The following is a 12,327-nucleotide window of genomic DNA, read 5'->3' on the forward strand; positions in this document are numbered from 1 at the left end:
TGAAAACTGCTTAAAATATTCTTGATCAAGGAAGTGTTAGATCTCTACATATTCTTCCCAGTATGGTCCAGAAGAGAAGATAAGGAGATCTTCTTTTGAAACATTCTATTCAAATGGTACCTTTGTTTCTAAGGAGTCTGGAAAAAGAGTCAGAGTGGAACTGAGAAAAAGAGGTGGACGTTAATTAACAGCATGAATGATAATTCTGTATACAAGGCAGTTTTTAGTAGGTCATCAAGTCAGCAGAGTCGTGATAGAATATATCAGCAAAAGGCACAGTTTCATACACTCACATCTGAAATACTATCAAATAAACAAATTAGTATCTCTGTATACCTATTCTCTTTCTGTTTGTGAGATCAGTATTTCCCAAAAGTAAAAAAGAAAAAAAAAAAAAGGGAAAAAAAGTACATTTTTACAACTCATAAACTGTTTCAAGCTCTTGGATAAATACTCATCAAGGCTGAATACTGGCACAACTTTTTAACCAGAGCTGTCATTCTTCTACATTAATTCAAGAATAATAATGTGGTCAGGAAGTCAGGTTTGGATTCACACCCACATATTCAACAGGCACATTAACTGTACAAGAAACTGGCTGAAGAAGCATGTGTGCTAGGCCACAAGGTCTTTCCTAAAGGACCACCCAAGTTCTGCTGAAGATGACTGAGAACATGCACATAATGGTTATTTTTGAACTATTTATTCTCATAAAGGTTTATTAAACACTCCTAGGTAGTCTGAGCGTTTTTTTGTACCCTGAAGCTGTACTTCCTGTCTCAACCAACCTATAATCAATACATTACTCATTTTACAGCACACTCGTCCGCATATTCAAACATCTCTTCATGTTTCTTACGCCTACCCTAGATTTCAGAGCTTTGGTAGGCATGGTATGTTTCAGTTCAGAAAACAAACTCAAAGGAAAGACTGAGACCACCAAAAATTATGAAAGACTGACATAGATATATTTATGAAAAATCTAATTTCATGTATTAATATGAACATGCTGGTAAATTTAAAGATAAAACAAAAGGTACTTTCTTCTTATATTTTGCAATTTATGAAGTAAAATCAAACTTTTCAGACAATGCAATAGAAAAAATGGCATGGAATTTGTTGTTTAAACTACTTTTAAGCTATATTACAGACTAGAAACACAGAAAGACTTGTATTTTTTGAGTAAGAGATAAAAGAGCACAAGAGACCAACTCAATAGCTGAGAACTATGGCATTCCAGTGAAACATGACTCAATTACAACCCTTCATTTGATGAATATTTAATTATCTGTACAAAAATGGGATGGTCTCACATTTGGAAACTGACAGTGGCTTTCTCCCAGAATATTGAATAGCCAGCTGATTAAGGACCTTTCCAGAAAGAGAGAATTTTTTCTGTGAACTGCTCTAAATCAAGGGAAGCAACTATTTCAAATCAAGTTTCTCAAATCCTGCATTTCTGCTCTAAAAGGTAAATCAGTGCTAATAAAGAATCTGCAGACTTAATCTGAGGAAGTGGATTCCAGCAGACAGGACACTGCAATGCAAAAGCTAAATTTCCCCTTCTCATGTTGCCCTAGGTCATTTCTAGTTATGTGGATACATCCTGGCACACTGAATAGATTTTAGATTTTACAGCATCTCAGTAAAGTTGCCAATGTTCATCCGTGTTTTGCCCTTGGAGAACTGAGACGCTGCATAACAGGCATGCACCAATAAAAAGGAAATAGTTTGCAGCTGCATTTAAAAGTATACTTAGAGGTTCTGAGTCTCTTTCTTGTACTGTATGCATCAGACTGTTGTGCAGCTTCTGCACTTCATTTGCAGACTTTTTTACCTTGCACCTGCTGCCACTAACAAAGATCATGCATCTTTTCAGTGATGACCGGTGAATTGTATGCTAAAGATACACAATATAATTTTAAAATTCCCCCTTTATTTTAAAATTTTGGAATTCATCTTGAAGGATTCCGCTCCCTGGTCTTCTTGGAAATCATCAGTGATGGGTTGCCTGTGGCACTGGAGATTATTACATTCAAGAAACTTGTTTAACATTTGGAACACATCTGAGAACTGCATGTGCTGTAGGTTCACTTCCTTAACTGAAAACCTGTATTTTAACCTTAGATACCTATTTCAGATCTAAATGTGCTCTAGCAACACACATGACAGTGGGTATTTATTTAACCATTTTGCATTAAAAATCAGCATTTAGACCAACATATGAAAGTAGAATGCTGATGATCCCTTTTCTTTTTTTTTTTTTTGTTTTTTTTTTTTGGAAGTAATAGGAGTAGAATCTCATAAAACTATGTCTATAGATTCCTTCTGATTTTAAAGAGGCCTTTTGGATATATCTGCATTGTATTTTGAACTTACAACTATCAAACATGGAAGCTGTGTTTTTAGGATGATGTTTAAATTCACAGAGCAGTCTTCTGATCCATTAGTGGAACAGCTTCCTCTTTCCGATCACATCTGGAAAACAGCAGAGTGAGAGAACAAATGCTTTCTTCCTGACCATCCTCAAAATTACTTTTTATCAGAAATCTGTAGAAGTGTTATTCCATGTCCTGTTTGGGGAAGTCAAGTAGCGGTCTCACAACAGGTTTGCCTTTAATCTTATACAGAAATATGTGGTAGAACGTACTGCTACGGCTACTGCTTTACGGACGACATTAGCGACATTTAATAGAAGGCAGCGCCAGAAAATTACCACTTGTCCAGATACATGACAAGTACTGGTCTTCAAAACAGACCAGAATATCTTTCTTTTGTATTATGCTTTTTGCTGCATCAGATATTATTTCATATAGTTACTGTCAAATTGAGAAATCCTTGTGCTCTTGTGCTCTCCTGCCATTGAGAAATCCTTGTGCTCTTGTGCTCTCAAGTAAGGTTTCTTCTAGAGGATTAGAAGCAGGGAAAAAAAATCCTAACAGCATTAAAACATCACACAAAAAAATAATTCACTTTTTCTATTGCTTTCTTTGTATCTGTCATAAGGATTTGCATTACGCCTATCAACACCGACCGTATCTTATCCCTGATAGATTTTTAAAGAAACATTAAATTCCAGAAAAGATAGTAAGGATGCCTTCAGGATGACTATTCTGCTGATCACTAGGAATGTCATACTGAGTTTGTGACAATATCTACTGGAAGCATAACTGAACTAAATATAATGTTCTGGATGCAGATTTAAGTACTGCAACTTGTACTGATGATAGATTCTCATATTGCTTAGTCAATACAGAGTTCTGGAAAAAAACACTAAAATATTAGTTCAATTTTAAAATTATATGCCAAGAATATTGTAGGAAATATAGAAGAATATTCTTCTATTTATGTCCTATGCATAGTATTTTTTATTGCATCATCAACAATAAAACAGAAATGCCAGATCCTACTGTTATCCCAGTGCAGATACACAGATTTCTACCTACCAAGGGTATAGGTAGGCATTCTCAGTTTCTGTAAATGTAATTACGGGCAGTTCTACTTTAATTAGGTAGCTTGCCAATCATTCCTTCATGTTCCTCTTAAGAAAAAAATGGATTATTATTTTCCAGTTAATACACATTTTAAAATGTAATTTTAAACTACTTCCACTTAACAACACGTCAAATAAATAACAGTACTTGTAATCCAGCAAGCCTGGGTTGTATTTTCTTTTAATGCGTGTTCCAAAAAGTGTTAATGCAATTTTGCTTCATCCTATTCAGTTTTAAATAACTCTACCAGACAATAGGCTCTTACTATCATTTCCGGTCAGATTTCTGATCTCTGAAATTTATGTCTGTGTGTCTGTGTGTTTTGGACAAAGTTGTACATTTTGAATGCCACTACAAGGATGCATTCCCTGGCTCTGTGTTCTGACCTAAAAATTGTGTTGTGTAAGTTTGGTAAGTAGGCAGTTTCACACTTCTTTCATATACTGCAGGAAGGTAATAAATTGGAGTTTTTGTCTCATTCTGCTGCTGTATGCATCTTATACAGGTAAGCAAGATAAAGGAAAACCTGACCATTTCTCCAGGATTCTGTGGGCGAAACTGGTTCTCATCAAATACTGCTTCAAATATCAGGTCTTTACAGGCACAGAGCCCAATTAAAAAATCACTGTTATTATTTTTTTAAGATCATTTCCCTACATCTGCAACAATTACAGACTATTCATAGCAGGGCTAATTCTATACACTTCAACAGGAAATGTGTTTGAAAAAACTCTGTAAGATGAGGGCTTGACAAGGACGTCTTGTCCACTCTTCTATTTAAACACCATCTTACCGAACACTCCGTAGCCACATTCCTCCTAACCCCCTAAAAAACTTCCTCCTTTTTGCTGTTTCTCCCACTTTTATTCAGTACAGGCAGAAGTAACAATCAGGACACAGATGGACAGAGATAGAGCAGGCCTGAGGACAAGTGTAGAAAACATACTGTCTCCTGCTGGTTTTGCAGAATATCCTCAAAGTGACTTTTTTTTTTTTTTAAAGACTGACCCGGCATTCCCAAGGGTTTCTGCAGTTAGAGAGGGGCTCCTGTCAGTGCATGCCTGAAGCTAAAATGCAAGACTGAAGGAGAGGCATGGGGCAGTGCTACAGAATGGTCATAGAACATTTGTGCCCTGCTGTTTCTTCACAACACCCCCCATATTTAGGTACAGCTTTTCCACCCAGCTCCAATGAAATGATTTTAAATGATCTCCACTGAGATGTCTACATGGAAATTTTAAATGAAGGGTGCTGTAGTCTAGCTTCTTACACTGGTGGATACGTTCGAGAACGTTTTAATTTCTATAATGATCTTAGAATAAGTAAATTATTTGAATTAAAATAATGCACCATTGTCTCGAATATAATGTCATATCACAATATATTGGTCAGTAGGGGTAAGAATTTACTTGAAATCAAACAAGTAGCACATGCTACTATGTTACCTGTTATTTATATTACTAAAAGGAATGTTTCACGTGGACAATGTTCTGCATTATGTTTACTTTTGCAGATGTGTTTCATAAACAATTTCACAATCCTCCCTCCTTGTCCTTTGTACATACTTTGCTAACAGCTATTGACTACTTAAAAGTAAACACTGACATTTAACTGAGCATGGGTTTCACCAACGGCATGCGTCCTGTATCTATAGAAGCAAACATAAATAATGTTATTTCTACTTCAGTTTACTTAACTGCACATCTTTCAGGATTATAGGATCAGCAATAGAAATTATGTCTAAGGTGAATACCTGCACTGGCATTTGGTTAATAATCATTTTCTTCATAAACTTCACTTAATTATATACAGTCAAAGAAATAGGAGTTGGATTCTAAGTTTTGCATCAGCAGTGCTATATAACCTGGGAAAAGGAGGCAGAAGAGCTTTATGCCATCTGTTCCACTCCATTTCTAATCTGTGGGCTGCCGTATGGTTAACTTAAAGCAGCAGATACTGACTCTGTAGGACCTGCTGTACTGGCCAGGCTCTCTGAAGCTCTCCCTCCTGTCCAGCTCCTGCCGCTCTTCGGTGTCGGGGAAGGTAGCAGAAGGCAGAGATAAGTGCACGGACCCTGCTGAGGCAGGTGACAGCAAAGTCACTAGCTCAGGGAATTATAGCAGGGGCCTGGGCTACAGACCTCACTGATATGACTACTGAACCCATCTCATGTAAGAGGTTATCCCATACAATGCAAAAATAATTATCAGATAATTCATCTAGACCTGGGTTTAAATAAGTACTTCTGGAATTTGCTAGGATGTATTTCTGCAATCTAATTGTATTTAATTGGTAAAAAAAAGGAAGGGGGGGGGGGATGCTTAGAGGAGTTACGTTTGGTTGTATTTCAGAGTAACAGTCCTACAACTGAATTGTCGCAAAGATTATTTTCCTCCATCCTTCTATTTCTCTTGCAAATTTACTTTCTCTTTGCGAGGGAAGAAGCAATGTAATATATGAGAAAATTCTATCACTTCTGCATGTTGTCTTTCCTGTCTGAATAAGGGGTGACATTTGCATACTTTGAAATACTTCCAAGATGCAAGGAAACTTAAAGGCTAGGCTATTACCCAATGTTTAGTGTCTTAAATAAATGGTGTATCTCAGAAAGGTTTCTTTGCAGAGAGAAAAAATGTTGATGTCAGAACACAGTCCTAAAAAGTGCATTTTTTATAGATCCTAAGACCAAACACTAATTCCCATGACTGGGATCTGCAAGTATAGATGCATCTCTTTCTGTTCAGCGGGAATCAATTATTTTATCTGTAAGCAGGCACCTAAGTTTACCATACATGCATTGACAAGGAGACACCATTTTTATTACCCATATTAATTGGTAAACTTAACAATTTTTAATTGTGAAATCATTTAATTTCCCTTTTAAACTTCCTTAGTGGAACAGGTGTCTAGGAATTTTACGGCTTTTCTTAAAAGTCTTAGAACAACAGGCTGTATTTCCAATGTCATCATTAAATTGATCTCATACTTTACATAAAACTGTGTGACATTAAAATGTGCAAAAGTGCACTCAGTCTTGGCTGCTGCTTTATTATTGTAAGACTGTATTAGACAGTTCAAACATATAGCTGGAACCCAGAAGGCGCATTTTTCCACAGCAATGCTAGTTAACTTTCTGAAAATTACACTCTCCCGTCAAAAGAAATAAAATATTCTACTCTTGTATGAAATAAATGTAATAGAACAATGTTTTTTCAGGTATCCAGAAGTTACATGGCCAGACTGAATCTGTAAGAAAAGGACATATATTTCAGTCCTTACCACTCCAAGACCTGTTTCAGTATTTTACATACAGGAGTTCCTTTTCGAAACTACTTATCATTCACATCTGCAACCAAACATGCAAGGTGCATGTTTTTGGAAGAGTGCCCTGGTACAGTTTTCTTGCTTATGCAGCAGTAAAATAACCAGGAATGACTACAAAATGTGGTAACTTCACAATTCTGTAAGAACTTAGTGAGCGAGTCTGTCTCAGACTAGTCTTTTCATCTTAGTTGGCCGTGAGTACGTCAGGATATTTCAAACATTTCTATAATTGCATTTATTGCCTGTTTTCCAGGGCTTCCATCTGAAACATTACCCTACCAAAATTTTTAAAATTCCCATTTGAACATCATAATACGCTGTTGAGAGGCCAGTGCAATGCACATAGGGAACAAAAGGAGAAAATGTACTTTACATATAACAAACTTTTCAAAATAACAGCTAGGCAAAGCTAGAATGAAAGAAAATCTAAATGTGTTTGCAGTCCATTAAGAGGAAACATCTGAATTTACAGGAGTTTCCTGTCTGATTAGAATAACACACACAAAATTAAATACATAAATAGTAATTTTATGTATCACATAAGATGAAGACAATGAAAAAAACAATGTTTAAATTTATGGTTGACTCATTAGTCTTTTATTATGTGAAACACTAGGAGGCATCAGTTGTGTAAAAAAAAGAACTAATTTGAAAAATGGTAAGAAATTAGCATAGAAGTTATCAGCTTGCAAGTTTCATTACTTACAAATGTTAAAGGCTGCACATTTTAACTGAATTATGTGGATATCTTAAACTCTCTATTCTCACTGACAAATGACAATTTAAATAATATAGGAACAACATTTAATTTTCTAACTCTTTTCAAACCAGACTAAGATGTACACATACGCAAGTACAGTTTTACATCATGTTACATATTCAAAAATAACAGACTAGGGACAAACTAAGGTGACTCACCTGTTCTTCAATATTAAATTTTCTGATAAATCTGCAAAGCCCTGACATGTTTTATCCACTTTCCTCTGCATGTAAGCTCTTAATAGGGTAAGTGCATTGAATTTAATACAGTCCTAGGGACTTTTAAAGAACTTTTAATTGCTATTACAGGGTATCACCTAGGCAATTTCTTTTTTTTTTTTTTTTTTTAAGTCCAGGACAATCCCCTACTATATTTTCAACATATTTCTCCAAAACAGTGTATTAAGTAGCACTTAAAAAAATCTTTATAACAATGCTACAAGTGGTTCTGCCTTTTACTATAAAGTCATACAAAACCAGTAATGTCAAAATTCAGTTTTCCTTCTTTCAAATTGTGACTAACAATGACTAAGCAACAGAGTTATAGTTGTCTTATAAAACAATCAATTGAAATTGAAGTGTGCCTAGCCATGCTGCAGCAATCAGCTTTTATCTCTGCCCAGTCAAAGTGACATGTGAACTGCCTAAGCCTTCTTTTGTAAGGCACATAAGACTTTGTTGTCACTGTTGGTTTTGTGAATCACCTCTATAAGCTGGTCTGATTTCCTAAAGATGACAGATCCTAGTGAAGAGACAAGCTCTACTGCACTGCAGTCAATGAGACAGTGACATTAAAGTAGAGGACTGAAGACACTAGCTTTTAATCACCTGTCCACATGCAACGTTGATCACCAGTTCTGAGAAAATTACCTTAAAGCTGGTCAGAAGACCCAAGTAATTAGTTTTAAAAATAGAAAATTAAGAAATTAATTTTTTCAGTTTCTCACTTGCACCATCAGTTTTGTTTGCTGACCAGTTCTTCTAAATCCATTTTGTTTCTGAAATAAGATGCTAAACTATATTGTCATCCTTTCCAAATACCAGAAAGCCACCCCTACTCTTAAGCTTGAAGTTTTCTAGCTGTTCGGAATTACATACATAATGTTTCTGTATATCATACCTAGGTAGCTATAGAGCCTTCATGAGGATGTAGCAAAATCTCTATGCTGGTATCATGCAGCAAAATTTAAAATCTTAAAATACATCACAAATAGAGCTGCTTTGGTTAGTCTTCAAAACCACGGAGATTACGAACTCCCTGAAAATGTATAGCACCTTATTTATGTTCTCCTTCATAATCAGTGTTTTGAAAAGAATACCACTAAACTTCACTATGATTTTTAGGATAAATCATCACATAATTTAAAGTGATGATGTCCAACAGGTAAAAAAAAAAAAGAGTCTACATATATCAAACCTCAAATGATTATTCTTTCAAGCACCTAATAGCAATTAACAGCCTCTTGCTCAATGTGATGTAGAAATATCCTTTGCTGTCTCTGAAGATGAACTGAACTATTCTGGTGAACAATAAATTAACCTTTAAAATAAAAGATTAAAAGGAATTAAGTTGGCAAAAGCATTCTATTCACAAGTCCTGCTCAGTTCGTAAGTGTCCATGTAGTTACCTTTATCTACTAAATACTGAGCTAACAAAATCTTGTAGATGTAAACTTTTGGTAAAAGGTTTGTTTCTCTTGCCTAGAATATTTTTGATGTTTAAAAAAACCAGATCCATTTAAGAGAGGCATCGCTCTGTTTTTCAATATACATGTTGCAGGTACACAGATAAAGAGTGTTTATCAAAAAAGTAAGAAAAATTTTCTGATCCTATATTGGAAGAAAATTCACAGTATGAAAGTATTTGTATGAATTTTCTTATGATGCTTCGAGCTAGCAGCTCAGGAACTAACTCTGAAAGACGTTAATCTCACACACTGTTCATCACTTACTACCAATTTCTTCAAGGCTCTTAAGCCTGTATTTCCTTTTTCTTGGTCAAGTAATCTTACAGAGAATACAGACATATTTTATTCCTGCATGCATTTATACAACATTCTTTACATCTCTGGCTTAAGAGAGTTATGGGATAGGCAAGAGGGTTTAGGTTTCCATGGGGCCTGATCCTGCAAATTGTTTTTCCTGTGACTTTTAATTTTCACACAAGAAGTCAGCCTTGTCAGTAGGACTGGCTGTGTAAATACTGTTTGCATAAAAGGTTTTTAAGTTCAGGTCCCAGAACTATCTCCTCACACTAGCTATATAGGGCATATTAGTGAAAATACATATAAACAGCAAAGCTTAAAATAAAAAGATGTGTACTATGAGGAACACAGTCACCCTGAATTAAGGGCCATTCTCTAAAGTTCTTCAAAGAATTTTTCCATTACTTCCAAAGGGACTTAACTGTAAGCAGAGACTTTAGGGTTAGGCTCAATATGAATTATGTATTCACTAATATAGAAATAATAATATAACAGGTATTTAGAGACGGAGTAAGAAAGTCTTGAGTTTTTAAAACTCATGATAGATACCTAAAATCATCTAACAGAAACAGTTCACAAAATAACAAATCCCCGAAGTGGTCACTTGCCCAAGTGTTTAAACTGGAAAGTGATACGTATGAAATACAGAGGTTAGAAATGGTTCACAGGTGGTTATATTTCCATGCCCTGCCAAGCCTCTAGGGATTAGAGTTATTATACTCTATATAAACATCTTTATTCTTCAACCACAATACCTGGGAAAGTGTCAATAAAATAAATCTAGTCATATTTGCATATAATCTAATTGGTTTATCATTCATCTCATAGTTATTTTAAAGTAAAGGTATGGAACTAGGACATTTGTCACTAAGCTGATCATCAGGTATGTGCTAGGAATGCATTTTGTCAAGACAATTCTTTTCTGATCACCAGTAAAATACTGGCAAAGTATGTTTCTCAGCTTAATTTTCTTAAATCTTAAATTGTGTACTACATTATTGCATTATTTAATTTCAGGATATAGGTATTTGCCAGTAATAATTACTGTGTACAATATACAAAATACAGCTCTTCTATGAAGGACAATGCTTAGGTTCCCACAATGATTCAGTAAGTTTAGTTTTCCACTGTGCTGCTTTTATTATTATTATTATTGTTATTATTATTATTATTGTGAGAGAGACTTACTAGCTTGTCTTTATACTTGTTTTTTCAGGCTGACAGAAGGTCACACTAAGTTTTATGGGAAAGGCTTATTACAGTTACATAATGCACCAATAGTCTTGTTAAGTCTCTCATTCACATTAAACTTTACCTTAGCCTGTAACTGCACTGCAACTAACAGCCAGTTTTGTAAGGCTTGATTAGCTCTGCTCCCTTGTGTTAAAAAATTAAAAGATTAGTCACATAACGACCAAAGAATACTATTCTGAAAGAGGTTTGCAGCCCATGACTGAAGTTCCCACATCAGTGCAAGGGGTCTTTCCCTCTCTAACACAAGTACTCAGATGAAAGATGCACAAAGTTAAACAGTTGCAAGCACGCCTTACTTAAGACTCAAGAGCTAAAAGAGCCTATCACTTTATGATTAATGCTAAAAGAGCATTTCACTCAAGGTAGATAGTTTTCTCTAGCCTGATAAATCAGGGTGCAAGCACCACAAGGTCATAGCATTTGGTGAACTATTGAAATCAAATAAGCATGGAACACTTCACAATATCAAGCACGCAATTTATGTAAACTAACTTCATCAAAGTTTAAACACTTAAGACACTGACAGAGACAAGTCAGTAGTAATACACTAGACAGTGATTTAACTGTTACTTGTCTAAAAAGTTAAAGCAATTGCACAATCACACACTTTAAAAAAGTCTGCAAGCCACCTAAATCCCAGTCTACATACGACTGATAAATTCTTCGAATGCAATAGGAAACGTATATAGGGCTTTTGTATGATGCCCTCTATGTTTTATTCAATGCTGAATTTCAAGTGTACTTACATTATAAACATTTAGCTGTTTGGATGATCAGACTAGTCCTTGAGATATTTTCCTTTCATAGGAAAAAGAAAAAATCCCTTTACTTCTTCCAGCCTTAAATATTCACCACCTGGTTCAACGTGCAGCCTCCTTGAATCACACACACAACCGTCAAAGTCAATCCAATAAGCAGCCAGAAGACGTCTGGGGTGTGTGTGTATGTGCGTGTGTACAGCGTGGAGGAGGAGAAAGTGGCTGAGCTGTTGCTGGTCGGATTAAAAGTAACCGAACTCGTCCTGAAAGCGTCCAGGAAGGAAGTAACAGCAGGCGAATGGGAAAAGGCGAGCTGCTCACAGCCTTTGTAACATCGCAGAGGGGAGGGGGGAGGCGAGCTTTCAGACTACACGCCTGATGAGGTGTCCTTTTCTGCTTCGCTCCCTCTTCCTCCCTTTTCTTCTTCTCCGCGTCTTATTTCATTCTCTCTCTCCCACAATCCCAAACGAATGACTCTCTCCTCCCGAGCTGGAGAAATAATCAGTTTCACTCTTGCAAAAAGGGGGCGGGATCAGATCCCGAAAGGGTTTTAATAAAACAAACAGAGCAGCAGCAGCGGCAGCAGCTCCCTTCCTTGCCCCTCTAGTCTAAACTAGATTGATAAATTACTCCACTGCACTACTTTAATTATGTATATGGTATGCAGAATAAATCACTGAACATCAGCACCTCAATCAAGCACTTTCAAATGATAATTGCATCTCGGGTGAATCAATCTTTCCATTCCTGACA

General features: G+C 35.9%; 1 protein-coding gene across 11 annotated transcripts in view; it reads right to left on the bottom strand.

Moving 5' to 3' along the window:
* The window catches only part of MEF2C (myocyte enhancer factor 2C), a 118,794-nt gene extending 106,731 nt beyond the window's left edge, over positions 1–12,063 (bottom strand). For all 11 annotated transcript variants that reach the window (XM_061369438.1, XM_061369449.1, XM_061369446.1 and 8 more), the window contains exon 1: positions 11,563–12,063. The gene's annotated coding sequence lies outside the window, so the exon portion shown is untranslated. The remainder of the gene's footprint in view (positions 1–11,562) is intronic.
* Between the last annotated feature and the right edge of the window lie 264 nt (positions 12,064–12,327).

Source organism: Neopsephotus bourkii, unplaced genomic scaffold (genome assembly GCF_033783945.1).
Source record: "Neopsephotus bourkii isolate Nb327-2 ecotype Australia unplaced genomic scaffold, CSIRO-AGI_Nbou_v1 NB_1495, whole genome shotgun sequence".
Lineage (NCBI taxonomy): Eukaryota > Metazoa > Chordata > Aves > Psittaciformes > Psittacidae > Neopsephotus > Neopsephotus bourkii.